The following is a 14,753-nucleotide window of genomic DNA, read 5'->3' on the forward strand; positions in this document are numbered from 1 at the left end:
ACAGTGGTTTACCCTCACATATCGGGTATCGACGTATTCAGGAGAAGTCGCACAACAACTTTTGTGGTCTAATTTCTCCTGTTACCCTTGTGAAAATAAGAATTTGTGGGCGAAAAGATCATTTTTGTGTAAACAAAAGCGATTTTTTATTTTATAAACGAAAAGAGAATGGTTCCAGCTTCAGTAAAATCATGAAAATTTATTCCAACTTTTAAAATGGAGAAACAACTCCTGGGACAGCACCATAGCACATGCGAGGTAGGCTACGCGTTTCGACCGACACAGCGGTCTTTATCACAGCTGATCTACTCACTGATTCCTCAGGTATAAAAAGAACCAGGAACCAATAAAATGATAGTAAGTCCTCACATGACCCGAAGGTCCTAAACACTAACAATGAACCTCTATATAAAATGCGTAAATTTGTGCAAAACTAACAATTAAATACACATAAACATATAGAAAAATACACACATACAATATTTCTAAAGTTAATGCAAATAATACAAAAATAGCAAAAAATAAGATTGAAAAATGAAAAAAAAAAAAAAATGAATTTTACTTTTTTTTTTTTTTTTTAAATGCATGAAAACTTTTTACAATACATGAAGAGACTATCAATAATGGAACATTAATTCATTCCTTCTATTTAGACCATTAGGAAACCTAGTGCCAAGGTTAAAAATCCAAACAGCCTCCCTGTTTAACAACATTCTCTGAATGTCACCTTCTCGTGAGGTTTTTTTATTTTCTCAATCCCTGTTACTCTCAATGATATTGTACTGCGAGAATGGTAATCAATAAAATGTTTGGCTGCTGCTGAAACAGTGCGACTATTATTTAAAGTACAGGAGATATCGTATAGATGTTCTGATATCCGATTCTTCAGTTTTCTAGTTGTACAGCCAATATATGTTTTATCGCAGTCAACGCAATCAATCTTATATATAACACATTTTGTGTTGCAGTTAATAAAGCTTTGAACTTTGTGCAGGCTATTATTTTCTGCGGTGCCAAATGATTTAGTGGTCACCAGGTGTTTGCACATAGTGCAATTAGTCACATTACATTTGTAGCTCCCTGTACACTTGAGCCACGTGCTACTGCGTTTTTGAGACAAAAAATTATTGGGAGACAATTTGTTACCAAGAGTAGGTGCTCTTCTGGCTACAATATTACACCCTTCACTCAATATTTGGGAGAGAATGCGATCTTCATATAAGATAGGGATGGCTTTATTTATAATAGTTTTAATTTTATTAAATTGTGGGCTGAATTGTAAACAAACGAATGGTTTATTCATGACACTGTTTTTATTAATTAATTTCTTTGGCGTTGGTTTTAAACAATTCTTTGGGGGATTTGTCCCTGAACACATAGGGTTACTTTGCGATTTTGTATCGTTATTTACTAGATGTAACGCTCTATTCAGCATCCAATTTGGATATCCACGATGATGGAATTTCTTACAGGATTTTACAAGATCGTTTTGAAGTTCAGCATTATTGTTACAATTTCGTTTTAACCTAGTGAATTCCCCTACAGGGATGGATTTGACAGTATGTTTGGGATGGCTACTTCGGGCATGTAGGATGGTGTTGCCTGCTGATGGTTTAGTATAGGTTCTTGTGGAAATTAATTTGTTGGGAACACCTGTTAATTCTAAATCCAGAAAGGAAATTTTGGTTTCAGCATGGACATATGTAAATTTTAAATTGAAATTATTATTGTTAATGTACATCAGAATTCATTTTTTTTTTTTTTTTTCATTTTTCAATCGTATTTTTTGCTATTTTTGTATTTTTTGCATTAACTTTAGAAATATTATATGTGTGTATTTTTCTATATGTTTATGTGTATTTAATTGTTAGTTTTGCACAAACTTACGCATTTTATATAGAGGTTCATTGTTAGTGTTTAGGACCTTCGGGTCATGTGAGGACTTACTATCATTTTATTGGTTCCTGGTTCTTTTTATACCTGAGGAATCAGTGAGTAGATCAGCTGTGATAAAGACCGCTGTGTCGGTCGAAACGCGTAGCCTACCTCGCATGTGCTATGGTGCTGTCCCAGGAGTTGTTTCTCCATTTTAAAAGTTGGAATAAATTTTCATGATTTTACTGAAGCTGGAACCATTCTCTTTTCGTTTATGGAATCCTACTGCGTCTTGTCAGGACGAAGTTCCGGGCTTCTTGCAATGATCGGTGAGCTGGCTTTTGCCGTATATTCGATTTTTTATTTTCACGGCTCTACGTTATAAACTTCTGTGAAGCACTTGGGGGTTCAAAGTGCTCACAACACATCCAGATAAGTTCCTTAAGGGGTCTAGTTTCCAAAATGGTGTCACTTGTGGGGAGTTTCCACTGTTTAGGCACATCAGGGGCTCTCTAAACGTGACATGGCGTCCGATCTCAATTCCAGCCAATTCTGCATTGAAAAAGTCAAACGGCGCTCCTTCACTTCCAAGTTTTGTGGTGCGCCCAAAAAGTGGTTTACCCCCACATATGGGGTATTGGCGTATTCAGGAGAAATTGCATAACAAAATTTATGGTTACATTTCTGTTTTTACACATGTGAAAATAAAAAAAAATGGTTCTGAATTAAGATGTTTGCAAAAAAAAGTTAAATGTTCTTTTTTTCCTTCCACATTGTTTCAGTTCCTGTGAAGCACGTAAAGGGTTAATAAACTTCTTGAATGTGGTTTTGAGAACCTTGAGGGGTTTATTTTTTAGAATGGTGTCACACTTCATTATTTTCTATCATATAGACCCCTCAAAATGACTTCAAATGTGATGTGGTCCCTAAAAAAAATGGTGTTGCAAAAATGAGAAATTGCTGGTCAACTTTTAACCCTTATAACTCCCTAACAAAAAAAAAAATTTGTTTCCAAAATTGTGCTGATGTAAAGTAGACATGTGGGAAATGTTATTTATTAACTATTTTTTGTGACATATCTCTCTGATTTAAGGGCATAAAAATACAAAGTTTGAAAATTGCAAAATTTTAAAAATTTTCGCCATATTTCCATTTTTTTCATAAATAATCGCAAGTATTATCGAAGAAATATTACCACTAACATGAAGTACAATATGTCACGAAAAAACAGTCTCAGAATCAGTGGGATCCGTTGAAGCGTTCCAGAGTTATAACCTCATAAAGTATACTGCCCCACTATATAAAGGGCCATGCCGGCAATCCCTGCACACACTCAATTATCGGTGGATACCGCATTTATCCCTAGTGTCCTGGCGTACTGGTAAGTCTCTCAGCGTCACTCTGCAACTTATGGCGGTACAATTTACATGGTCTCTGTAGTAGTACATTAACAATAGATTTTTACCCTCCTCCTACAGACAGCTCTTTTGAGCCTCAGCGCCACCCATTATTCTGACTCACCGTCAGTTGGTATGTACCCCTCCTTATTACTCTCCATGTACACATAATAGCATCTTGTCTTACATTTCCATTATTATTTCACCATTACTCCACAGACCAGCCTGGTTCTGTTTCTTCCCGGCTTGTTGCTTTTTTTCCAGCATGTCTGATTGGTAGGTAGCCTTATTTAGCTCCACACACACTCGGCACCATTAGTGTCTGTGACCGTAACCCCGTTTTCTCATCTCTAGATGCAAATCCGAGTAGTCTATTGTTTTTGGGGCCATACAAGTATACAATTATACCTAGGTATGTGTTCACTGTACACCAACTCTCCCCTCGGCATATCACTTCACCGCTCGTGTTCCACAAAGTAGTCCTCTCACACTCCCTCTTGGACCTATGTCCTCAGCGTACCAACGGCTTTTCCATGTTAGAACTTGCAGCCTATGATTTAAAGAATTATGTATGTATATATATATATATATATATATATATATATATATATATACACCTGTATCCACGCAAGTTGAATGTCCTCCAGGGTCATTGTTCTCTCTCCTCATTTTATGACCTGTGTCTCCGTGATGTATATACTTTTGTTTCTGTTTTGTTTTTGTCTTTCATATGTACAACACATTTATTGTTTTTTGTTCTGTATATAATTCCTTTTTTGTAGCACACTGATGAAGGTCCAGTATCGACCGAAACGTTTGTGATTTACTGTATGTAATAAATCCCCACTTTTTTGCATCACAACACCCTGGAGTGTGCTAGTCACTTTATATTGTATACGTTCAGGTTTGGGCACCTATGACTGTGCACCTCCCCTATTTAGGCTGTGCTTAGCATCTTCTATATCACATAACCTCATAAAGTGACAGTGGTCAGAATTGTAAAAATTGGCTCGGTCATTAAGTACCAAATTGGCTCTGTCACTAAGGGGTTAAACACCTTTAGCTTTGGACAACTTTTAAGGTGCTTTCCATGTGTTTGTATGTGTTTGTGTTTGCCTGCCATTGGTTTCAATGGGGTTCGACGGTGTTCGTCGAACGCTCGATGAACAGTTTGTCCACGAACTGAACCGAACCCGAACACTAGGGAGGTGGCTCAACACTACTTACTTCTACAGCCTCTATGTATACAGTATCTCTAGTACTTACTAAAAAGTCATAAAGCGTCCACCATAAACATTTCACGCACATATTAATCGCATTAGATTACTTTCAGCCAGCCTAAAATACAACACAATGTACAGAGGAAAACACATAACAGGAGGAGAGAGCTTAGAAAAAGGTGATGTATGAGGCCGGCGTCACACACAGTGTATGAAAATACAGTCCGTATATTACGGCCGTAATACGCTGAAAAGTCCCCAAAATAGTGGTCCGTAGCTCCTCCTTAGGCAGGGTGTGGCAACGTTTTTTGCGCATGGCATCCTCCGTATGTATTCCGTATGGCATCTGTACTGCGTGTTTTTATCGCAGGCTTGCAAAACCGACACACGGCTATACAAGGGATCCATGTGTAAAAAAACAAAACAAAACATATATACTGTATATATATATGTATATATATATATATATGTCAGTAGACACATATATGTATATATATATAGTATTACTTCATACAGCGCGATATAGCAGAAAGCCGGTAATTCAATTACCGGCTTTTGCTATCTCCTTCCTAAACCCGACATGATATGAGACATGGTTTACATACAGTAAACCATCTCATATCCCCATTTTTTTTGCATATTCCACACTACTAATGTTAGTAGAAAAAATTGGCGTGGGCTCCCGCACAATTTTCTCCGCCAGAGTAGTAAAGCCAGTGACTGAGGGCCGATATTAATAGCCTGGAGAGGGTCCATGGTTATTGCCCCCCCCCCCCCCCCCCCCGGCTAAAAACATCTGCCCCCAGCCACCCCAGAAAAGGCACATCTGGAAGATGCGCCTATTCTGGCACTTGGCCACTCTCTTCCCATTCCCGTGTAGCGGTGGGATATGGGGTAATGAAGGGTTAATGCCACCTTGCTATTGTAAGGTGACATTAAGCCAAATTAATAATGGAGAGGCGTCAATTATGACACCTATCCATTATTAATCCAATACTAGTAAAGGGTTAAAAAAAACCACAAACACATTATTAAAAATTATTTTAATGAAAAAATCACAAAGGTTGTTGTAATAATTTATTCTACGCTCAATCCACTCACTGAAGACCCTCGATCTGTAACTAAAAATAAAATAAGCCAACAATATCCATACCTTCCGAAGATCTGTAAGGTCCAACGATGTAAATCCATCTGAAGGGGTTAAAATATTTTGCAGCCACGAGCTTTCCTAGAAAGCTCCCAGGCTCGAGATCATAAGAGGGCGCCCTCTGCTGGTTGTCCTCATATGAACTCGAGCCAGGGAGCTTTCTAGGAAAGTTCCCACGATCTAGGGACAACCAGCAGAGGGCGCCTCACCGCAAATGAAGGTAAATATAGGTCATTGACCTACTTTACCTTCATTCTCCGGGGTTTTGCAGCCATGAGCAGCTGCATTAGCGGAGCTCGTGGCTGGAAAATATTTTAACCCCTTCAGATGGATTTACATCGTTGGACCTTACAGATCTTCGGAAGGTATGGATATTGTTGGCTTATTTTATTTTTTTAGTTACAGATCGAGGGTCTTCAGTGAGTGGATTGAGCGTAGAATAAATTATTACAACAACCTTTGTGATTTTTTCATTAAAATAATTTTTAATAATGTGTTTGTGTTTTTTTTTTAACCCTTTACTAGTATTGGATTAATAATGGATAGGTGTCATAATTGACGCCTCTCCATTATTAATTTGGCTTAATGTCACCTTACAATAGCAAGGTGGCATTAACCCTTCATTACCCCATATCCCATCGCTACACGGGAATGGGAAGAGAGTGGCCAAGTGCCAGAATAGGCGCATCTTCCAGATGTGCCTTTTCTGGGGTGGCTGGGGGCAGATGTTTTTAGTCGGGGGGGGGGGGGGCAATAACCATGGACCCTCTCCAGGCTGTTAATATCTGCCCTCAGTCACTGGCTTTACTACTCTGGTGGAGAAAATTGTAACGGGAGCCCACGCCAATTTTTTCCGCCATTTAACCCTTTAAATTAATAGCTAGAACGGCCAAATTTTGCATATACACACTACTAACATTAGTAGTGTGGAATATGCAAAAAAAAAATGGGGATATGAGATGGTTTACTGTATGTAAACCAGGTCTCATATCATGTCGGGTTTAGGAAAGAGATAGCAAAAGCCGGTAATTGAATTACCGGCTTTCTGCTATATCGCGCTGGATGAAATATTAATATATATACATATATGTGTCACTGACATATATATATATATATATATATATATATATATATATATATATATATATATATATATATACCTATTCTATGTGTCCACATTTATTCTACCTATTCTACTGTAAACTGTCAGTGTGATTTTACTGTACACCGCGCTGAATTGCCGGCTTTTCTCTCTAACACCGCTGCGTATTCCTCGCAAGTCACACTGCTGGTCCATGTGTAATACGTATTTTTGGGGCTTCCATAGACTTTCATTGGCGTTTTATTTGCGCAATACGGTGACAAACGCAGCATGCTGCGATTTTCTACGGCCGTAGAAAGCCGTATAATACTGATCAGTAAAATACGGCAGATAGGAGCAGGGGCATAGAGAATAATTGTGCCGTAAATTATGCGAGTTTTACAGATGTAGTTTCTGCGCTCTTACATCCATAAAACTCGCAAGTGTGACGCCGGCCTAAGTCTTAAAGGGTCAGAACAGTCTGATTGTCTGCAAATCCAGACTACATCATGGCCAAGTAAAGACTGTTTAGGATGCTGTTTGCTATTCTTGCTGTTCTGACACAATCAGAGTTTTTAAATGTGGCATGTTGCAGAACTCAGAAAGCTGCCACCGCCCACACCACAGCTTTATGTGTACACTGTATGTTGACAGTGAGCTGCTTATCAAAGGGGAGTGGTGATCAGATTACTTGCCATAAGGTAGGTAGTCTGGGCAATGTTAATTTACTGGTTATAAAACACTCATTGCATGGAAACAATAGCACACAGCCTAATAAGTGACATCCCTGGAATCAGTGCCTCAGCCGCTGTAATGTCCACACGGTGTAAGGAATTTAAGAGAGAGTAAGTTTTAACTGTAGTTTATTCTTCTCATTTCCTCCAGCACACAGCATAACAGCAGCATAACATTTTCCTCCTCAGGCCAGAACTGAAACTGAAACTACTCTCAACTCCCGCCCTCGCTTTCTTAAAGAGACAGATCTAATTCTTATACATTACATCATCCCCTTTTTTTTTTTTTTTTTTTTTTTATATACATATATTAGCAACCTAAAACAAATATTGACAATGTAACAACACAAAAATGTCCAAGAAAAACCATATGTCTGTATTGTCTTATTCCCCTTTTTTTTAAACTATATCTCTTCAATAAGTCTCGATGGAGCCCTTCTTTCCCGTGTAGGGTAATGTCTGCGTTCATTGGCGGTGTCCAGTGCTGACGGATCAGTCACCTCTTGTTGGTCTTCTCCACCGTCGGGTATCAAATCTTCCACTGGTGGGAGTTCATTACCATTGTTCTGCGGTATGATTTTAAAATGTGAGGAATTTCGAGTGATGGAGTGTCCGTCTCGCTCAGCCGTGACCATACTGCCTTTTCTCTCAGTAACATTATATTTTGCAGGACTATATACAGCTGAGGTTTTGTTGGTTGATTTTTGACGCACAACAACCATATCACCTCTTTTGATGGCACATGGCTGTGCCCGTCGCCTTCTGTCTGCATAATGTTTCATGGCTTGCTTGTTAAAGAAATCCGTTGATCGCACTGAAGAGTCATTTGGTAAGGGATGACTGGTCACATCAGGGATCCGTGTACGAAGAGTTCTGCTGAACATTAGATGAGATGGCGCAGCATTAGTGGTGGAATGTGGCGTGTTGCGGTAATTGCGCAGGAATTTGTATAGTGACTGTTTAAGTGGGGTGTGCTCCAGCCTAGCTGCCTTGATTCGTTTCCCCATGGTGCGCATGAAACGTTCTACGATTCCATTAGCTTGCGGCCAGCAAGGTGTGATTTTTCTGTGGCCGAACCCCAAGTATTCAGAAAACTGTGCAAATACATGTCCATTGAATGGAGGTCCATTATCTGTTTTGACCACTCTTGGAATACCATATGCAGAGAATATGTCGTCCAGTTCTGGTATGACACTATTAGCAGACGTTGAAGAGATGAATGAAATGACAGGGTATCTAGAATATTCATCAATTGTTACTAGAATGTATTGGCCATTTGGTAATGGTCCATATATGTCGACTGCCACTTCCTCCCATACAGCAGTGGGTAACGGAGACATTTGTAATGGCTCTAGAGTTGATGATGGAGTAATTAATTGACAAGTGGAGCAATGTCCAATCTTCTCTTCCACCAATTTATCCATATTTGGGAACCACACTTTTTCTCTGAGTAACTTTTTTGTGCCAACAATTCCTAGATGACCTTCGTGTGCTATCTGTATGACTAGGTTGCGCAAGGCCTTAGGTACAACCAGTTTGGTACCACGAAGGATGAGTTGATCTTCAGTGACTGATAATTCCTCACGTACATTTGAAAATAGTTTTAACTCTTTCAGATCAATCCCATCTTCAGGAAATTTTTTCTTTTGAATTTCATGCCACCTTCTATTTTGAATAATTTGTATTAAGGCACAGAGTGTCTTGTCACTTGTTGTCGTATTCACAAACTGATCAACAGAAAGTGCTTTTGGCACGGCGTGAGCTGCAACAAAGTGGATGTATTCTTCAATGGAGGAATGCACAGGTAAATCATCATTCGTGGGATGTCTTGAGAGATAATCAGCCGGATTGCTGTATTTTCCAGGTTTGTGAACAATTTTGTAATTATAGTCCTGTAGACGTAGACCCCATCGTTCAATCCGTGCTGGCATTTTAGCTCGGGGATTTCCAAAAATTGTAAGGAGAGCTTGATGATCTGTGACAATGGTGAAGGGAGCGCCATAGAGAAATAAGTGAAAGTGTTCACATCCCCAGACGACTGCCAAGCTTTCTTTTTCAGGTTGTGAATACTTTCTTTCAGTGCTTGTTAAGCTTTTACTTGCATAAGAAATGATGTGGGGACTTTGATTGTCATCCTTGTATTGTGCTAAAATTGCACCCAGTCCCACGGGACTAGCATCCACAATCAGTTCGGTTCGAAGAGCTGGATCAAAATAGGCCATGGTGGTTGTTGAGCAGAGTTCCTTTTTGATTGTTTCAAAAGAGGCCTGACAGTCTTGGGACCATTGAAAAACGCAATTTTGTTTCGTAAGTTCCCTTAATGGAGTGCTGATTGTCGAAAAATTTGGAATATATCTAGCACAGTAACTTTCCATTCCAAGAAAAGAGCGCACTTCACTGGCATCCTGTGGAATTGAAGCTGCTCTGATGGATTCCACTTTCTTGGGATCAGGTCGTACTCCTTCCGCCGAGAAAATGTGACCATAAAACTCCAATGAATTTTTATCAAATTCGCATTTTTCTTTGTTTAAAGTGAGTCCAGCAGAGAGCAGACATTCAAAGATGGCATATAGAGCACGATTATGTTCAGCTTGAGTTTTCCCAAAAACCAGTATGTCATAACTGTAATTAAAGGCATTTGGAATATGTTGAATGACGCTCCTTATCGTATCTTGAAAAATTTCTGCTGCTGAGCAGACCCCAAACGTCAATCTTTTGTATCTTCTGAGACCCACATGGGTGGAAAATGTTGTTAAGTATCTGGATTCTGGACTCAATTCTAATTGATGATAGCCCTTATTGAGGTCGAGCTTTGAAAAAACAGTTGCTCCATTTAATAAATTAATAATGTCATCAATTGTGGGTGAGATGTGTCTTTCCCTTTGAATAGCAGTGTTGGGCAGGCGCATGTCAACACACAGTCTTACCTGCTCTGGAGTCTTTGGTTTTGGAACTACCACAAGTGGAGAGACCCACGGAGTGGGACCAGAAACAGTTTCAATGACATCATCATCCATGAGTAATTGGAGTTCCTTTTCTACCTTCTTTCTCAGGTGAAATGGAATACGCCTGTGAGCCTGGGCTACTGGACGGACACTGTCATCCACATGAAGATGCACTTGAGAGTCCCTTAATTTTCCTAATCCACTAAATAGGGAGGGAAAACTATTCACCATGGCTTGTACATCCAGGTAGGTCCGCAGGGTCAGTTATGGTATGAACAATCTGGATGAGTCCTAGCTTCAAGGCAGTGTGATAGCTGAGAAGACAGCCTCCGGATCCTTGTAATGTGTGAAAAGTGGTTTTCTGCCTATTTTCTTTATAGCTAAGTTCAGCATCAAATTGTCCCATTGTAACTAGAGGTGTTTTAGATCCATATGGAAAGATTTTAGTATGCACTTGCTGTAAGACTGGCTTTGTTTTCAGCTGTTCATAAGTATTGCTGTCTATGATATCCACCGAAGCTCCTGTATCTATTGTAAAGGTGATATCCGTGTTGCAGATGGTGAGTGTAATACATGGAGCCTGCACTGAGCCAGTGACAGAAGTGGTGAACACATAGTTCTCAGCCACAGACATTTCTTCTATATCCTGATTTACCATTTTTATATTTGCAGGCTTTGTAATTGACAGAGGAGACTTGTTGGGCGCTGATTTGCAGACAACTGCAAAATGATTCCCTTTTCCACATTTACTGCAAGTTTGTCCTATAGCTGGACATTTGTTCATGTGGTGAGGGAAATCTTGTCCACATCTATAACATTTCTTCTGTTGCGGGGCCTGCTTGCCTTGTGCACTGTTATATTTGAGATTATGCACATGTAAATGATCCCCACTCTCCATTGCACTTGCCTGATGATCTGCTATCTCTATAGCACGGGCCATCTTGAGTAAATCATGCAGAGAGAGATCCTGCTGCAGAGCTTTACGCCTTATGGTATTAGACGAGCAGGTGACAATTACTTGAGTTAGGATTTCATCATCTACGTCAGTAAATGCACACCCATGTGCTAGTTCTTTTAGCCGGGTGACATAGGTGTCTATGGATTCTTCTGGAAGCTGCTTAGCAATCCTGAACTTGTATCTTTCATATCTGATGTTTTGTTTAGGGTTGAAGTAGTCAGTGAGAGCTTTGGAGCATTTGCTGTACGTGTCTGTCTCCGCTGCTGGTAATGTGCTGTATATGTCATAGACTCCTGTGCCCGCACAATGCAGGAACACGGCTTTTTTTCTGTTCTCCTCTTTTATATCTATTGCTTCCAGGAAATTCTCAAATCGATTTAACCATTTTCGCCAGTTATGAGAGAGATTAGTGACATCAGTCATATCAAACTGTGGGAACATGTGCAAGTATTCAGCCATGATGGAGTCTCTCAGTGGCGCTGGCGTGTGAAGCAGTAAAGCAGGGGTCAGTACTCACAGAAGCAGGTGATTCTATCCCATCCTCGTCGCCAGTTGTAATGTCCACACGGTGTAAGGAATTTAAGAGAGAGTAAGTTTTAACTGTAGTTTATTCTTCTCATTTCCTCCAGCACACAGCATAACAGCAGCATAACATTTCCTCCTCAGGTCAGAACTGAAACTGAAACTCCTCTCAACTCCCGCCCTCGCTTTCTTAAAGAGACAGATCTAATTCTTATACATTACAGCCGCTACCTCATATTGTCCTCAGATTACATGGCAAAAAATTGCTGACTGATTCCCTTTAACCGTGTTGAGGGAAATCTGTAGTAGCATAAATATGAGAAATGTAAGACCCCGAAAATATTTTAAGTTGATTAAAATTGATTAAGAAAAATTATTTTATGCCTGCCATTATTCAGACCTGATTGGTGTCACAGAAGTAAATAATTTGATTTTGAGGATGCTCCAAAAAATGTAAAGAAAGAGATCTCTGTAAAAATTTTTACTGCAAAATGTGCTGTTATGATGAAAAAATGTTATGATGATTTGTACACCAAGAGGTGACTTAAGCGAGTTTAAGGGTATGTGCACACGTTGCGGATTCTCTGTGGATCCGCAGCGTTTTTTGAGGTGCAGAAACGCTGCAGATCCGCAATTGATTAACAGTACAATGTAAATCAATGAGAAAAAAAAAAATGCTGTGCACACTTTGCAGAAAATCCGCCGCGGAAATGCTGCGGTTTAAAAGAAGTAGCATGTCACTTCTTTTTTGCGAATCTGCAGCGTTTTTGTACCCATTCCATCATAGAAATCCGCAGGGGTAAAAAAACGCAGCAAATCCGCAAGAAAACCGCAGAAAGAAAGCACAAAAAACGCTGCGGAACCGCACAAAAAGCTTGACAAATCCGCAGGTGCGTTTTCTGCCAGGAGAGGCAGAATCCGCACCAGAAATTCCTAAGGGTATGTGCACACGTATTCTTGGCCACTGCGGATTTTTCCGCAGCAGATTTGATAAATCTGCAGGGCAAAAACGCTGCGTTTTTGCTGCAGATTTATCGTGGATTTACCACGGTTTTTCTGAGGTTTTCACTGCGGTTTTACAACTGCGGTTTTCCATAGGGGCAGCTGTAATACCGCTGTGGAATCCGCAGAAAGAAGTGGCATGCTGCGGAATGTAACCGCTGCGTTTCCGTGTGTTGTTTTCCGAAGCATGTGCACAGCGTTTTTGGTTTCCCATAGGTTTACATTGAACTGTAAACTCATGGGAAACTGCTGCGGACCCGCAGCTGCGGAAATGCTGCGGATCCGCATCAAATTCCGCATCGTGTGCACATACCCTGAGGCTAATCCGCAACGTGTGCACATAGCCTTATACATATTTATTTGGAGAACCCAAGGTCTTGTATCATTGAGTCAGCACATTGGTACTGATTGGTTTGATTGTCAATATTTCTTTTCTGACTGTTATCCACTAGTGTTGAGCGAAATGGGTCGGCAATTTTCAGAAGTCGCCGACTTTTGGCAAAGTCGGGTTTCATGAAACCCGACCCGACCCCTGTGTGGGGTCGGCCATGAAGTCGGCGATCTTTTGAATCTGGAATCGGAATTCCGATACCGATTCCCGATATGTTTAAGATATCGGGAATTGGTATCGGAATTCAGATTTAAGTGTAAAATAAAGAATAAAAATAAAAAATATCGCTATACTCACCCTCGGACGCGCCCTGGTTCTCACCGGCAGCCTTCCTTCCTAAGAATCAGCGCTTCCAGGACCTTGCGGTGACGTCGCGGCTTGTGATTGGTCGCGCGACCGCCCATGTGACCGCTCGCGCGACCAATCAGAAGCCGTGACGTCACCGAATGTCCTGGAAGCGCTGATTCTTAGGAAGGAAGGCTGCCGGAAAGAAGCGAAGGTCCTGGAAGCGCTGATTCTTAGGAAGGAAGGCTGCCGGAAAGAAGCAGGGCACGTCCGAGGGTGAGCATATTCCTATTAGGTATATACTCACCCTCGGACGCGCCCTGCTTCTTTCCGGCAGCCTTCCTTCCTAAGAATCAGCGCTTCCAGGACCTTGCGGTGACGTCGCGGCTTGTGATTGGTCGCGCGACCGCCCATGTGACCGCTCGCGCGACCAATCAGAAGCCGTGACGTCACCGAATGTCCTGGAAGCGCTGATTCTTAGGAAGGAAGGCTGCCGGAAAGAAGCGAAGGTCCTGGAAGCGCTGATTCTTAGGAAGGAAGGCTGCCGGAAAGAAGCAGGGCGCGTCTGAGGGTGAGCATATTCCTATTAGGTATATACTCACCCTCGGACGCGCCCTGCTTCTTTCCGGCAGCCTTCCTTCCTAAGAATCAGCGCTTCCAGGACCTTCGGTGACGTCGCGGCTTGTGATTGGTCGCGCGAGCGGTCACATGGGCGGTCGCGCGACCAATCACAAGCCGCGACGTCACTGCAAGGTCCTGGAAGCGCTGATTCGAAGGAAGGAAGGTTCCCGGTTAGTACCAGGGCGCGTCCGAGGGTGAGTATAGCGATATTTCTTATTTTTATTCTTTATTTTACACTTAAATATGGATCGCAGGGCCTGAAGGAGAGTTTCCTCTCCTTCAGACCCTGGGAACCATTGGAAACCCAATGCACTACATTGGGTTTCGAGTTTCGGCCGACCCCGACCCTGACTTTTTTATAGGATCGGCCGATTTCACTCGACCCGACTTTTCAAAAAGTCGGGTTTTGTGAAACCCGACCCAATCCTATAAAAGTAAAAGTCACTCAACACTATTATCCACTATGTAAACAGTTAGAAAAATGTAAAATGTACATACTCTTTATAAATTACCTTATCTATAGCGTACAGTGTATTTAGAAACTTATTAACCAACAGCTGTAAGATGGAATCACT

The sequence above is a fragment of the Ranitomeya imitator genome, chromosome 6 (genome assembly GCF_032444005.1).
Source record: "Ranitomeya imitator isolate aRanImi1 chromosome 6, aRanImi1.pri, whole genome shotgun sequence".
In the NCBI taxonomy this organism is placed as follows: Eukaryota; Metazoa; Chordata; class Amphibia; order Anura; family Dendrobatidae; genus Ranitomeya; species Ranitomeya imitator.